The 17,119-nt window shown below is 36.1% G+C and overlaps 1 protein-coding gene across 3 annotated transcripts in view; it reads right to left on the reverse strand.

Moving 5' to 3' along the window:
• The window catches only part of PLXDC2 (plexin domain containing 2), a 410,469-nt gene that overhangs the window by 349,026 nt on the left and 44,324 nt on the right, over window positions 1-17,119 (reverse strand). The gene's annotated exons all lie outside the window — the stretch shown is intronic.

A 17,119-nucleotide genomic window follows, 5' to 3' on the forward strand; every position in this document is an offset into this window, starting at 1 on the left:
ATAGAAGAATAATGAACACTAGCACTGAACCATCTTCGAAAAAAGCAATGAGTCAAAATTCAGGCTTTATTATATTAGCATAAAAATGTTTCCCAGAGGTAGATGGTAGTTTTTCAACTAACTTCTGCAGAATGTAAGACCAAACCATGGGCTAAACTCAAAAAAGAAAGATTTATATCAAATTACTCCAAAGTATTTCATTAACCCTCAGAAAAGCCAAAATTCCTTTGGAGATAACTCCAAAGAATGCCATTTGGCACCATGAAAACCACCACTCTTGTTCTACATACTCAGGTGGTACAGGATCTTGCCTGATTTGTAGCAGGTGTCCCTCTTTAATGGTATTTTTAGTAATTGAGCTTTTCATTGATTTTACTACCCCTCCCCATCTACCCAGGTATGGCCAGACCTACCCAAAACCCCCACTGTCTGACACACTTCTCAGAAGCCTGTCGACTGGCCATCTGCATCAATGTAGAATGGTCTGTTCCAATACTGTGTCTCTGTTCCATCTGCCTGATGTGATGTGTCCCTCACCTGTACTGCACTTCCTTGATGGGGACTGTTTGCCTGTGACCCACTGCCATGTTCTAGTTATAATACTGTCACCCAGCCTGCTCTTCTCCTAGCCTCCTCAGGCTACCTCTCCCTCCCTTAGATATCAATCTAATAATAGGTCTAATTCACCCCAGTCCACTGCACTCTGCTGTAGGTAATCCACTCCTGTTCATTTTTTAAATCATTATTTTGAAGGCTGCTCAACAGTTTGCTGGAGATCAATAAACAAAATAAAATAAATAAATAAATAAATAAAAAGGACTTGTCCTGAAAAATAAAACCTGTAAGTTATGTCAAATCCTAGATACAGGTGAATGATTTCCCAATAATTTTAATACTCCCAGAGTTCTCAGGGAGTAAAATTTGTATCACCTTTGGTCAGATAAATATTTACTAAACAATATTTGTTTATCATTCTCTTGGCAAACCTGACAACTCAGTCTGCTAGTTTATTTTTTAAATCTCAAGTAAAATAAAAGTATGAAGAGAAAGCTCTTTCAAAGGCAAATGCTTTAATTATAGCAAATCCACTAATACTTTCCCACAGGTGGACACCAAAGCATCTTGCACTGGCAGAAGCAGAATAATATGTATTCTTCTCCCCAAGACTGCACCTCAAAGTGCAATTAAACAATTACACATGACAGAACGTGGGCTGAGCAGAAGTAATTCAACATCTTGTTTTCTTCCCTTTTTTGGCTGGCTCAGCACTAATGTCATCTTTAAATGACTTACATCCTGCTGATGTTGTCTATGTAATTATAAAAAGCTGTCCATCCTATTTTAAGCAATAATCTATTTTATTTTTACTTTTGTGTCAAATAACCTAAGTCTTAACATTTTAACATCTAAGACGGGCAAATACTGTCTTTGATACCACTGCTATTTTTTTTTTGAGTGGTCTGTATTACTTCATTCTCCATTGATTAACAAGGAACACATTCATGTTTTACATGTAAAGTGTATACCTGTAAGCACACATGTGCGCGCACACACACACACACACACACACACTTTTTATTTAGCCTCCTCACTCTTGAGCCAAACTCTTGCTCAGATAAATCCAAGTTTCAATCACTAGCTTCTCTGATGAGAAAAGTATCACTGACTGTCAGTGATCCAGACTATAATGAACACATTATCTGTAACTACCAAAGAGATAATTAAAAGATGAAAAAATATACATATAATATCTAGTTCTCTTCAAAGTAGTGTGTTCTGTGGACCCATGTTCCTGAGACCTCTTCAGGGGACCAGGAGGTCAAAACTATTTTCATAATACTGCTGAGATATTACAGTTGATCCTTGAACATGAAGGTTAGAGGTGATGACTCCTACTCAGTTGAAAATCCTCTTCATGGTAAATGACCAACCCTCTGAGGTAAACTGTTATACGCCATGTAGGACACAGAGTAAGTTACACAGAAGTAAGACAGGCAGAACATGATAATTTTCAGTTTTGACTGTCATGCTATGGATTTTAAATCTGAACAAAATACATCTATTCATTGAAAAGAAGAAGATCAGGTTTTGAAGACATCTATCACCACCAGCCAGGCTTTCTCACAACTGCTAAACACCTTCCATTATTTTCATCATTCCTTATAAGCCAAGCATTTTAACTTTCAACTGCTTTTTTTTTCCTTAATAAATTTTAGTTCCCTTGAAGTGTAAGATGAACAGAGAAACCATGACTCGAGCAAAGGCAACCAATATAAAATGGGACTCTCAACTTATTTGTTCTTAATTTTGTGCTTCTTTTAATGCTGGTCAAGGGGTCTCAGCTGGCCTTGTCAGAGAGTTGGCTAATACTGAATTTACATTAAGCAGATGTTTTTAACGTATGCTACTGTTTATCCACATCTCATCCATTCGATCACAGTTGTATCTTTGAATCCAAGTGCAGAATTTAGTATTTGGTTTTACAAGCCTCTCACACTATTATATCTGATTCACTGACTTAGCTCTACCACACGGCTTCACGACATCTATTTACGGAAGCAGGACAGCAGGAAAAGAACTGCCTGACTTTGGAGTCAGACAGAACTGAGTTTTAGTCCTGGATCTGCCAGTTAACTATATGATTTCTCCAAAGCCTGCCTAACCTCTTCCTCCATCTTTCCATTATTAGCCTAAACATTTTGTTGACCTCTTAATATTGACCTTCTGGGTTTCTTGTTCTCTTTAATTAAAGAATGCAAATTCTCTGATCCCTTAGTCTTTATTGTTATATTCAGGGGAACTTCCCTACTGTAAAATAATGAACTGATGTTTAATGTGTGTGTGAAGTTGTAGCAAAAATAAATATAAATGAAATTTTTAAGATCTTGTGATGAAAAGCAAGCAACTCTGAATTTGTATTACCCCAAATTTTATTATAAACATTCAAATTGCTTCAGTACCAGCCAGAGTTCCACAATGAGGAATCCATCAAAAGAAAAGTCTGCTAGTCACTTAAGCAGGCACTTAGAAATTACTCAATATCAACTTTAATTAAAACATGTTGAATTTTAATATGTGAACTTGAACTGGAACCAGCAGTCAAAACCTTGCCAAAATAAATGTCTACCAGCATAAGATAATTATATGAAGAAGTAACTGGAACATTAAGCTAGGGAGTTTTTCAGCCTAATCAGAAAGACAACATTGATAATTTGTAGAATGTATGTAAATAGTTAAATATGGGCTCTGTATAATAATAAGATATATGAAATATAATGATGCAATAACTTAAAAACTGCTAATTACAATGCCTTCTGCAACACCACACTAGTGAAGTTATCTACACTTATTGGCAGTTTCAATAATTGAGAAATTTATAAATAATTTCATTTAGCCCTTTAATCAACTACTGTAGTTCTTTAACCTTTTTCATTTACCAATACTGTAATGGATCTTTAAGGTTTTTGTTGTCACATCCACCTTATCAAGCAACTGAGAGCAGCTTTGTAAGACTTTGTATATGGGATGTTAAAACAAGTTGTGGAAAAGTAGAAAAACTCTGTTAGAAACTCAGTCATCTGCCACCATACAGTTGATATCAATCAGTAAATATAGTAGCTATTTCACAAAATTGTGAAGTTGCCTCACAGTTACTAATTCAATCAAACTATTTTTGTAATTAGTCTAAGCAGTAGGCATTAAAAGGCTTACAATGTAAAGGAGACATTGGGGGAGAAAGTGAAAGACTCCATTCTTAAAAGAAATTTACATCTTATACCTAAAGTTCAGAGGCAGGAGAAATGGGAGGTATCTAAGATACTGGAAAAAACCCTAATTCATTCGAAGACTTAAGCAGGTTCAAAGCTCATTTGAGCACAACTTCATTTTAAATTACTCTTGTGTAAACATAATATTTGGAATCTTTTATTTTAAAAATTCAAATGAGATAATTGATAGGAAAATGTTTTGAAAACTCCTAAGAACTATTGATATAAATATATAAGGTTATTTGAAAAATTATTTTTGCTGACTTCTATAGTATTTTAAATGGTACTTAAAGAAGCAGAAATTGAGGAAAAAAAAAAAAGAACATTCCAGGGGTAACAACAGCTTTAAACAAGGGAGAAGCATTAAAGTACAAATATAGTATGAGTTGCCTGGGGCATAAGGTCTACACAGAGAATGAGAGTCAAGACAGAAGAAGTTGAAAGAAGATAGACAATTCATAAAAAGCTTTGGATGCTTTATTTCATAGAGAATTCCAAAATAGCCCTCTGCCTAACACACTGCATGTGACATTACTAATATTAATAATGTGTTTTTAAGAATAAAAAAAAAACAGTATTCAAGTTGGCCGTGTAATAGATACCACAGAATACCAAAAAATAATTTGTTAACATACTTCAAAAAGTGGTCACCCAAGCTTTAAAGTACTGATTATCACATTGTGCTTTTAATGTTCTTAAACCGTGCCTACACATTTTATCCTTAAGCACAGTCTAAAGTATTATCTCATGTTGTGGTTTCTTAAGCAGAATGATTCTCCTATTCCAGAATAATTTCAGTCCACATAAATCAAAGCAACTGAAAATTTGTTTCAAAATTCCCCATAAGAAGATTTTTATTTTTCAACTGCAACAACAGAAGGACATAAAAAGCCCCTAGATCAAGGGTTTCTAAATATTCATTATTGTCCAGTTTACTAAATCAACTTACTGGCAATGAAAATCAAAGGTAGGTCAGCCACAATCTTGCATGATCCACTTGTCACCTGTATTACCCACAGTAAGTTCCAAATTGGTGACCCACTTTCACTTATTTCATACTTCAACCCATCTTAGAGAACACAGCTAAATTAATCCTTCTAAATGCACCTTTACTGCATGTTTCTAATCTTATGCCTTCAGTGGATTCTCACTGCCTACTGAAGTAATTATAACCTCCTCAGCTGGAAATGCAAGGCCTTCTACAATACAGCCATGGAGCAGCTCATGGCCTCAGAGTCCCTCATCCCACCCCTATGTCTACACTACAGTCCACAATTCTAAACTAACTCTTATTTGTCAAATACACATCACAATTTCCCAGAACTATACCTTTGATAATGTTTTCCCTTCCCACAAAATAGGCACTGTATGCTGACTGCACTTAACAGCATTAGCACTTTTTTTTTTTACACTTCTACTGATTCCATGTGCCATCTCTTCCTGGGAGAAAGATATCCTTCCCGGGCGATCCTTCACTTGGCTTCTCAATCATGAAGATGCTGTAATTTCTCTGACCAGATGTGGTGGCTTCAACCTTTGTATTTCTAGAGTACACTTCAGCTTCTAAAGTGTTTGCTTACTTAACTCTGTGTCCAGTTCTATTTGTTCCATCTTTTATCCTTCTATCCTTTATCCTCTCCCTCACCTGCATCCGTAGACCAATGTGACCACTCTGCCCTAAATATCTTTTGGAAGGTAGATAAGGCATAAGTAATTCAATAAACCCATAATTTGGTTATATTCTCTTTAAGGTAAAAGACCATGCTTTGCTCACAACAGAGTAAGTCCTTTGGTGCTCGTAAATAACATGGTGTCTAAACTACTTTCATTGCAGCCACGTTTTTTTTTTTTTTTCTAAGTACCTAATAGACTTACCCTACACAATACTAAAATAGCTGAATGGAAAAAGAAAGTTTCAAACAGTAACATGTTTTGTATATAAATCACTAAACATCTATATTTGTTAAAATGCAAGCACCTGGAAAAATGTCCCAGCATATAATGAGCATTTAAAATTTAATAATTAGAATAATTTGATATATGTATATTCACACATAGAGATACAAAACTCATGGATTGCCTGAACTCATACAAAATGGCATCTAAATATTCTAGATAAATAAGAAATTGCTTATTAATCAGCAAACCTCAGCTGAATGCATTCTATAAGCCCAGCACTATGATACCCACACAATATTTTATAGGTCATCAATGCTAACGACAGCCTAAAAATTTCAGGTATAATCATGCCTATACTTTGCATTTTATTCTTAATGGTGTTCTGAAAAGTTGTAACTCTCAGAATTCTAATTAGCTGTCGTCTTATTGCTTTAATCCCCTAAATGAAGGGATCTTACATTTTTTCATTACAGGTGCCTAAGAAATTTGGATCCCCAGATTTTGCAATGATTTACTGGCTAATACTACTGGCAGAGATAAGAATAGCTCCCTGACTTTAAAGACCAGTCAGCATGCCTAAGGCAGTGGCATCAATAAAAACTAAGGAAGTTTAGAGTTAGACAATACAATAAAAAGGAAACATCCTCTACATGTGTTGGGAAGAAGCCCTCTGTTTAGTTTCCCCATGCTGTGACTGAAGTTTGCTGTCAATTCTGAGAGAAAATCAAAACGCCTATTGAGAGCAATTTCAAAATAGCATGACACCCAGAAAAAGCCAGAGTTCATTTTATAGTTCTCTCTGATGTGTGGAAGATGACAGGGTGATTTGAAACTGAAAAACATTAGCAGAAAAAAGACAAAATAATTTGCTTTGGCAATAAAAATAAATTGAGCTGGGAAAAGTATGCAGTGCAATTAATAAATCAGAAAGACTTTCAACCATTTTAGCTTCAATTAACTACTGGGGGTAAGGACAGCTCACTGACGGATTAAATTACCCAAACGTCAATGAGCACGTTAAAGGAGTTTGCCTAGAATTGAGCACTATAGTTATCCAAAGATTTTCTTTGGGAATTCTATCATTCCCAGAAAAAGTATTCTACTTAAACTCGACTCAAGCTGGCATTTATTGATGCAATGTGCAATTTGCAAAGTTTTTAAAAAGTTTATGCCCTTTTCAAAAAATATATATTTATTTTAAAATCTAAGAGGTGGTAAAGAGTATTTATTTATTTATTTATTTATTTATTTATTTACTTTTGGTTGTGTTGGGTTGAGAGGAAGCAATATTCTAGGCAATGATGCAGGCACTGCAAACATCATTTCTATGATTGGCAAAAACGTACTCACATGGTCATACCTGGATGCATAGGTGGGTAAGAAAAACATCATTACTAGTTAGGTAGCCATATGCCCAACTCAAAATTGTTTTATTCTGGAAGAAATAGAGAATAAATTTCATGGGCAAAAAGCAAATTATAGAGTTGGATTTGAATACAATGTAATAGAAATAATGGTAACCCAGGAAAGCTTGATATAGTCCCAGTTCTGATACTACTATCTGCATGCATTGGAGAAGTCATTCAATCTCTGTCTTTCTCTCTCTTCCTTATTTTAGTCATACAAATTAAAGAGTTTTAATCACAATGTTTTATCTCTGCAGAATTCAATCTTTTTATATTCAGTGGGACTCAAACAACTTTGAGGTCATCTTCACATCCTTGACTGAATTTGCATTTTAAAGAAAATCACCTGTTTTCTAGATTTCTCTCAAGTTGACAACCTATGGCTAATACTAATTTAATTATCAAAAGATGAAATATGTTTTGTATGAGATTTTTTAAGCACCTGTAATGTAATATCACTGATGAAAAATCCGAATTTCACAACTGTAACCTAGCCAAAAGCTAATAGTATTTAACCTGACAACAGTGAACAGTTGTTAGAGGCAGAAATGCTTCTATCTGCCAAGAGATAATGTCGTGATCAAGAATCTGAGAAACACTGTGAAATTAAATGGAAAAAAAACCCTGATATATGTGGTTGTTATAACTAGACACACTCAGGAGTGATTCTGTCATAACTATTCAGATTTACTGATGCTTTGGTTCCTCTTAAAGAATTGTTTTTAAAAATCTTTTCCTTTTAGAGAGGAAACTACACCCTACAGCACAATGTTGGCTGAGAAACTAGACATCACAGTTTTGTATACATTTCACCACAGTCAAGCTGGGGAAGATATCTAGTGTCTATGAAGATTTTCAAATCTTGATGCACAAGTTTTTCTTATTGGCTTCAAAATAACGTCTAAAGTTAGCAAAACTCATTTTGCCACAAACGGAAAAGATCTCTTACTCTGTAATCCTAAATCCCTCCCTCCTAAGCTGTTATTTTCCCTTCTGGTTCCTTTTCCACTCTCCCAGAACCATAGTGCAAATAAGACTTGAAAATAAGAAATGGAGAAGGATCAACTATGGACCAGCACTTGGACTCATAATCCCCACCACTGATTATCATCTAACTTTGTGGAGTTCATCGGAAGGAAAAGCTCCAAGTAAATGTTAAGATTTTGTTGTTGTTGTCAAAAGGCAAAGGTTACCTAAAATTTCAGGAGTAAATTTGCATTGAGTGCTTCTGCATATATCAAGAAAATCAACATGCTGAGCTTTTCCCTCTTAATTAAAATGCCCCATATTTCATATGACATCGAACGGGAGAGAGATGACGAATCGCTCACTTCTCTAATTCTCAGACAAACTCAAATTTTATTTTATCTTGAAGGAAATTATACAGTTAAAGGAAACAGAAGTTTTGCTGTTGATTTCTTAGAAAAGTTGAACTAATTACATTAACTCATATTTCCATCTCCACTGTAAGACACAAATTCACAGCAAGAACTCTAAATCCTATTTACACTCAGCTGAGCATTCTGGGAAGAGACTGAACAGAGATTAGTTTGTACACACATGCTCTCTCTCTCTCTCTCTCACTCACACACACACACACACACACACACACACACTATAGAGTATCTTTATTTATATTGCACTTATTCTTCATTTCCTTGACAAATTTTGGATGTTTTACTGCCCCTATGACTATTAATTACCAATGTTGTTAGCTGGCTTAAACTTACCTTGTTTTTTAAATTTACCAATTAAAATATTTCTGAAAACTAACATTATCCCTTTTTAGTTTCCCAGCTTATTCTTTCTTAAAACACACACACACACACACACACACACACATTATTCTTTTACCTCCATGGTATTAAGTTCAACTTTTGGTTATTTATTCTTCATGACACAATTAATGAGTGAAACTGAACAAGAGCCATTGACTACACTCAGCATTCTTCCCTATCTATTTTCCACCACTGCTACATCTTCTAAAGTTAACTGAAAAACAAACATGGCAATTTTCTGCCTTTACACCACTTTCCTTGTTAAATCCCACAGAAGCACATGGCTGAGCGTATAATATGAAGCACCTGGGAACCGCTTTGGCTTTATGATATAATTTTTGGACCTTCAATCCGAAATGTTTCATTAGAACGATATGATTGACTCAGAGGGTGATACTGTTAGAAGGTGTCAGAGAAGTCATTTAGAATAATCATCTACCCCTTGGAGAGATTCCCTCCCCGACATTTCTGACAATTACTCTCCTAGATCGCATGAAGTTTAAATTCCTCAGCCTGGCTCAAGAACCTCCAAGGACAGTGCGGATGAACAAGCCCAGCCTCACCTCTGACAAATCCCCTAACCTCAGTCACCCTGGAGCCGGCCTTCCCCACTCCCCTGGACAAGCACTCTGCTTCTCTGGCCTTGCAATCCCTTTGCCTGAAACATGCTCTGCCCCCATCTGTGCCTGCTAACAACATCACATCCGCCCCTCCTTGCCCAGTTCAAGTGGTATTTCTTTCAGCGGGCCTTTGCCTCATCTTGCCCCAGCTCCCAAACGGCAAACCCCCTTTCTGCACCTGGCTCCCTGCGCGCCTCAGCGACGCACACCTGTCCTCTAGCACTGAGCATGCTGCACCCTGTGTTTTGAGTGTCTGATATGTGTCTGTCTTATCCCTCTTAGATGTACAGCCCTCTGAGGGCAGGGAGTCCACTGCCTGCCATTTCTACATGCTACAAATTCTTTTGTATCAAACAGGCTCAAGAGTCAACAACCGAGGCTGTGGAAACAAGTAGGGCAGGAAAGAGAGAGTGTTGATGATGTGTCCCTGTTGAAATTTCTGAAATTTCAGAAAAAGTAAGTTGCTTCCTTCGATACTAACCAGTAAGAGGAGATCCAAATTTCAAAGAATTTTTTTCTGTGTTTGCCTAATATAAATTGTTTCTAAACAGAAGAAAAGACTTTATCTTCAATACTCCCCATGCTTTCCACTTCATGCCATTTTTCTGCCACTGTCCCAGAAAATGCCACTCATTCTTCAGACCCATTGGTAGGACCACTCTTTTCACTGATTGCACTGGCTACAGTAAGCAGAGATAACCACCTGCCATCATAAATGTGTTGAACTCTGCAAACCAGCTGTTTATTGGGTTAAGCTTACCTTCAGTAAGAAAAGTTGTATACATTTGTCCTACCACTCACTCTCTCCTTCACTGCCTTTTCCTTGGCTACCAACAGGCAGGTCTGAAATTTGAAGAATATGGATACCTGGTTCCATGATTTAAAAAAGAAAGCGCCTCACAGATCTTTTATCATATATCCTCATAAGAACTACAAATTGGTTCCAAGAATGGACTCTCAAAACTTTTCCTCACTCCAGACCATTTAAGGCAGTAAAAATACCACATGGTCCCCACACACCTACCTAATCCCATTTTGCAGTGGAAATAGATCTTTGTCATACCAAAAAACGAAACGGAATTCCTTATAATGTTTAATGAAAGAGCAAAGTTTATACATGGTTTATGAATTTTTTTAAATAAACTTTTTTGATCAATTCCAGAATCACTGCAAGTATTGAAAAACATTGGATTAAAGAAGGGATTCTCCACTAGTGGGAAGCAGTGTTAGACCCACCTTACCTCTAAGTTTAGAAAGATCTTCTACAAAAGAGAAAACAAACAAGCATATAACTGCTAGATGTGTAATACAATAAGTATAGAATCAGCAACTTTCCACAGAGCAAAGCTTTACTGTTCCCAACACTTCTCTGGCTCACCCCATCCTAATCACTGCAGCAAAGAACCCTGGGAACTCCATGGGCAAACATTAGCCCTGAACTATGGTGCACTTTGGCACACATGATAACACTGCATGAACACCCTTGTTTTGAACCAGTAACGACCCTTTTGCTATATTAGGAGGTTTTCTGTCAAAACAATTCTTTGGTGTCATGTAAACAGCCAAAATGTTCCGTGAGGAGTTTGTGCAATCATTTGAATCAGCATAAAGATTGGACATGTGGAAAAGGGGAGTTAACAAAACAGTCCCAGGCTCTTTCCCGCATACTGGTGACCTTCAAGTAGACCCAGAGAAACTTTGAAAGCATTTCTCAGGGTACAAGAAAATGAAGTTTTCTACATTTGGGCTGACACAGCCCAGAAAAAATCTATGTCCCATGACCACAGAGCCTCATGGCTGGAGAACACCCTGGAGGGAGATCATGGACATTTACCCAACCTCAGCTACCCCCACCTTGTTCCTAAGTCTCTGCCTTGCAGCCCCTCACTCCACCCTATTTCCCAACTCAACAGCTGCCGCCCCCTCCCTCTGGAGCATTCCAGTGCTCCAAACCACATTTGTCTAGGTGTGGCTGAGACGCTTCTCTACTTAGTTGAGCTAAGCCAATGTCGAAATTTTTTAGAGAACTTTACTAGGCATTTAAGGGCAAAACTACAAAAACACAGAAATAAGTACAGGGAGTTCTTATGACAAAAGAACTAAAGACTGATACCATCTCTGCTGGGCTGATTCTCTTTATGAAGCCACGAATTCCCTGTCCCGATTTCATTCCTGCCAGGTTTAGATGTTCCTCTGGCCTATTCCATCCTCAAATAGGGCTGTCACCACTGTCCAGGTTAGCGATGTTTTGTGACCGCCCCAAACCTGCTCTCAGTATTTTGTTGACATCTGGGAGCTCAGCATTAAAGGATTGAACTTCACCTCAGGGGTGAAGTTGCCTTGGCCATATTCTGCAATTTTTCCTCTACTTCATCTGAGCTGCCTTCACAGATGCCTTTGTTCACTTTCTGGACTATTTCATGGCTTATGGTCCCAGAAATTCCTGATTTTCTCAAAAAAAAAAAAAAAACAAAACCCACCAGCTCCTTCTAAAGAAAAAGAACCTGCCCATTATTCTAAATGAGCATTTCAGCCTGATTATCCCTGAAAAGGTACTTTTCATTTGTCAACAAATATTTATTAAATGCCTAATATGTACCAGGCGTGCATCTAAGCCCTACAGATACAGGAGTGAACAAAACAGACCTGCCGTCTCCCTCATTTGAAATCCCTCGCTGTGAGAAAGCGTGAAGTCAGATGCTAATGGTGATTAGTAGCCAGGCTGCCTGGGTGCAAATCCCAGCTCTCATCTTGGGCAACTCAGACTAAGCCTCAGTTTGTTCATCTACACAAAGGAGACAATAATAGACCCGACCTCACAGGGCTACTGTGTATATTACATGAGATGGTGCATAAAAAGCATTTAACGCAGACTCTAGTACACAGTAAGCAGTCAATAAATTATACAGGACAGATTTTCCCTCCTCATCTGAGCCTAACGCTAAACCAGTTTGACAGAAGTAGAAGCTGAAATAGGAGTAGGAGTAGCAGTAATGTAGCTAATCGTCACTGAGTACTTATTAACGCCAGGAAATGACCTACGTATTTTACATACAATACTTTAGTTAATTTATCACCTTCAATCATAGTTAGAGATAAATAACAGATGCCATGTTTTCCACTTTCAATTTTACTGAAATGCTCTAGTAGTTTCAACTTTTTCCTTATGAAGTGCATTTCTTCTCCTTCCTATCTTTTCTTAATTTTAGTGATTTTCCATAGCATCTCATTAATGTAAATAATTTTCTAATAGGCATTTGGAATAAGACCTAAGATTTGTTTCATTTGCCACATTTGTGCAAAAACTTGTCAAGCAATCCTTACTCTCTCTTAATGAGCCTCCTGGCTTTTCTCTCATCATTCCTCTGGTGGTAATGTCTCAACAGAAATCACCTTTACTTTAAAATCATGTGCATTTCACTTACCTTTGATCTCTTGATGTTTCAAGAGATGCCCAAAACCACCAGGAATGCTTTAATAAAACAATACTAAATGGCATACTCACTATGGCTTACTAAATGTTTTGATGATCACTGCATTTTTGCATATTCCTCCACCATGAATTTTAAAATATATTTTCACTTGTTTTCTGAACAAGAACATAGACATGTTTCTAGCATAATCAGGATGTTCAGAAATATAATGCATTGTTATTATATTAAATAAAGTAAAAATTAAACATTATAGATAATTAAATACAAATAATCAAACACTACTATACAATAAAAGTAATAAAATGTTAATTAAGCATTTAAACTTAATATTAAACATTAAAAAGTAATATAATAATAACTAACTATATTGTTTACTCTCATTTAATCCTCTCAAGAATTCTGTGATATAATAATTAATATTTTACACAAATGAGAAGAATGTTTAGAGAAATTAAATTAACTTTCACAATTACTAAAGGTAGAAAGGGGCATAACCAAATCTTGAGCCTTGAGTTCTCTGACTCAAAATGCCTGTATGAATTTATTCTAATCTATTTGTAATAATCTATAGGACAAGGTAGAAGATGCTAGCATTTATATAACTAAAAATTATCAAAGGGTATAATCAAGTGTTGACAGGAAAAAAATCAGAACAAAAATATCTTAATGTTTTAACCTAAGATTTGCAGCTTCTCATTAAAACTTTTGAATTAACCACAAATATGCTTCATCCTGGTGGTTCCTAAACAATCGCTATGCTTTGAAATAATATTTGAAGAAGAATAGTGTAAAGGTAAAAAAAAAATGTAGGCTGATAAAATAAAAATACTACAAAACTTACTTTTAGGATAACAAAGGTGTTTCAGTAAGTAAACGGGATGCTTTTTCAAAAATCAACAGATTTTTTTCTGTTAACTGAACAATTGTTTAACTAAGTAAGAATAAAAAATGATGGTTGCATATTTCCTTTTAATAGTGCTATCTTTGAACTTACTTTTGAAGCAAACTTTATAGTCAGAAAATGGATAGACTACATTAAATTCAGATCCTGCACGGTGTGTGTAAAACACTGGTTTTTATTTTTGAGAATGTGTCAAAAGTTTTGAAAAAATTTTGAGGAAATCCTCAGTACCATAATCTCCTTTATTCTTATGCACATGTTAACAATTTGAATAAGATTTTCCAATCTATGTATAAAAACAACAATCATACTTGAACAGATTCTAAAACCCTGAATAACAGTTTTAATTTCTAAATGTTGCAAACTTACAGATGATAAGTTTAAAGCTAGCTGAGACCTTCTATTAGTTTTTAATGTTGTTTATAGATTTCATGAGAATTCTGTTTACTAATATTGGCAACAATCAACCAAATTTCATATGGTCACTGCTTTGGGGTTTTCAAAGATAGATTTATAGATACTAACTATATTCTTTTTCCTTGGATTTTCTTAGATGGAACTAGGGAATTACCTCCACCCTGGTCATTATTCCCACATTTTAGAATACCCAGAGACTGCATATGATTATCTTCCTACCCAGTTTATCCAGGAAATTTCACCTCAATTTCCTCTTATTTTAATCACCTAAGAGCCAAGAAAACTACAATGCTCAGCAAGATGCTTTTTACAGTGAGTCCGTTCCAATCATCCTTTTTTTTCACTGGCAGTAAAGTATAAACAAGGATGAAGGTGTGATTCGTGGAGCTGACAGGAGAGTGTAAGCATCTTTGGTACGGCTGAAATAACAATAACCAGCAAGGCAGTAATACACGCTGGATGCCTGCTAGGAAATGGAGGGAGGAGGGTGTAAGGGCATCAATGTGTAGGTGTTCATCATGTGTCCGGCCGCTGGAAGTTAAAGCTGTGCATTTCCTGAGAGATGGCTTAAAAAGATGTGTTAAGCAACTGTGAAAACCCACCTTATGCTTACTACTGCCACAACGGTTTGTTCTTTCTAAATGTTCCATTTTTTTTTAAGTTTCAGTTCTTTATAGAGCTTCCTGAGATGACCAAGGCTGAAACAGAAAGTAACAATCTTCCGTGACAACTTCCATGAGGATGGTTCAGGTACTTGGAGGTATTTTAGAGGTTTTTTTCCCTCCTTATTGTATTTTGGGATGATAAATGGTAGGGAAGTAGCAAAGTAAATGATAATGATGTAAGAAAGCCTTAAAAACACAAAGCCAAAGAGGATATCTTTTGGTCCATTCATTCCAATAATGAGAAGGCAGGACCTTCAGAGCATATAAAAGCTTTTCTCTAAACTTGCAAAGTGAAGCACAGCTCGATTCTACCTCTGGGAAAATACATTTCATAAGAATGAAAAAGAGCTAAGTTTTTCCACCAGCCTTCTGAATTCTTATGCGCAGAAGAAAGCAAAAGAATTTAACCCAGAGTGTAGACAAGCTCCATGTGGTGCAGAGTACGCAGGAGAGAATCCTTCCTTTGTACACATTTAACTTTGACCACAGGTAAAGAGCCCTTGAGGTTTCCAGAGCTGTTCCAACTTTCAGAGGAACAATGGCTCCCATAACTAGATCGACTTCCCTCCCCCTTTTTAATCAACATTGCACCTATGTGGAATACAACACTGACAGACTATCTAAAAACAACTCCTTTGCTGGTAAAACACCTAAAGAAAAATCAGTCCCACCTCTCTATTCCTTCTACAATCTCCTCCAGCCACGCTGAACTGTGACCTTTTTTCCAAGCGTCATCCTGTCTGTCTCCATGGGGCATTGATTAAACTGACCCTCACTGCCAGGAATACCTGTCCTCCTGTCTTCCCCAACTCTCACTTACCCTTCTGAACTCAGGAGTGGTGTCACCGCCTCCAGGAAGTCCCTCTTGACTCACCCTTCAAACCTACACTAGGTGTCTCTCATATGTGACTACAGCCCAAATGTGAACTCCTTCCTGAGTTCTTTTCCTGCTCTCCTGAGAATATGTTTACATATTTATCTAATCTACTTCTCTGTACTCTCTTCGAAGGATTTGTATCCTATTCATCACTGCACCTTCATTGCCTAGCACCATGCATATAATAGTTGCCAGTGAATAATCATTGCAAGTATAAATTAGTTAATTCTCATCCAAAGTCCATTTTCCCATTTTTCTAAATATCAGCATCTCATCAGCACTTTCACTATTATGTTCAGCATTAGCAGAAAGGCACATTATTTTGATAAAAAGCACTCCTTAAAATTATTCTATTTTTTGATTTTCAAATTACATATACTTTAGATAGTTTCAGAAAGAATACAAGGCTTAAGAAAAAAGTGGCATTTGACCTATATATTATAAGAGTGTTAAAGCACTCTTTAACTCTTTTGTTAAAGCAAAACTATAACTTTGCCTTTTGGGGGAAACGTTATTGGTCTGGCCTACCAAATTTAGTTGTAATATAATTTCCCGCTAAAATATAAGGCAAAGAAAATGAGGACATCTAATTCTGAGCACAAGCCACATTACTAGTCAAGAGGATGTTAAGCATAAAGCCATATGACAGAATTTATAATTATTACTAAATTAAAAATAATATATCAAATCAATTAAATATATAAAATATCCATAAATAATAAAACTTTACAGTAAATTATAGCAACTAAAATATATGTGGGGATATTTACTTCAAATGTTCTTAAAGAAGATACATTCAAATCAGTAAACAAAATCCAATCAAAATCAGGATACTAAGAAGGTTTTGTAAGTGCTATTTTCAGATTTTACCTAAGGTTGTGTGTCAGATAGGTGCCTATTTCAGCCCTAAAAACAAAAATATGATTAATCAGCATGAAAGCATACTTTCTCATGTTCAAATTAAAAAAATCTTCCCTGATTTATCACAAATGGCATTTTGCTTCCATTCATTCGTTTTGGTCGCTCTCCTAAGAAAATAGTGTGTCGCATCATTTGTGTGTGAATAATTAATTTGAATTGGTCAGAGCTCCAACATATACTTCATGAATTATCATATTTAAATCAAATATCTAGCAGGCCCAATATTCTCTTCCTCTAATATTTAAATAACATTTTGAAAAGTATGTTTGGTTTATACCTTCTACAAAAAAAACCAGTTTTTGCTTTCTCTCTTAGCTAATATATGGCCAATTATCTCAAACCAAAATAAAATATGCTTTTTTTTTTTTTTTTTTTTTTTTTGCGGTATGCGGGCCTCTCACTGTTGTGGCCTCCCCCGTTGCGGAGCACAGGCT

Source organism: Mesoplodon mirus, assembly GCF_964341445.2.
Source record: "Mesoplodon mirus genome assembly, chromosome: 4".
Taxonomy (NCBI): domain Eukaryota; kingdom Metazoa; phylum Chordata; class Mammalia; order Artiodactyla; family Ziphiidae; genus Mesoplodon; species Mesoplodon mirus.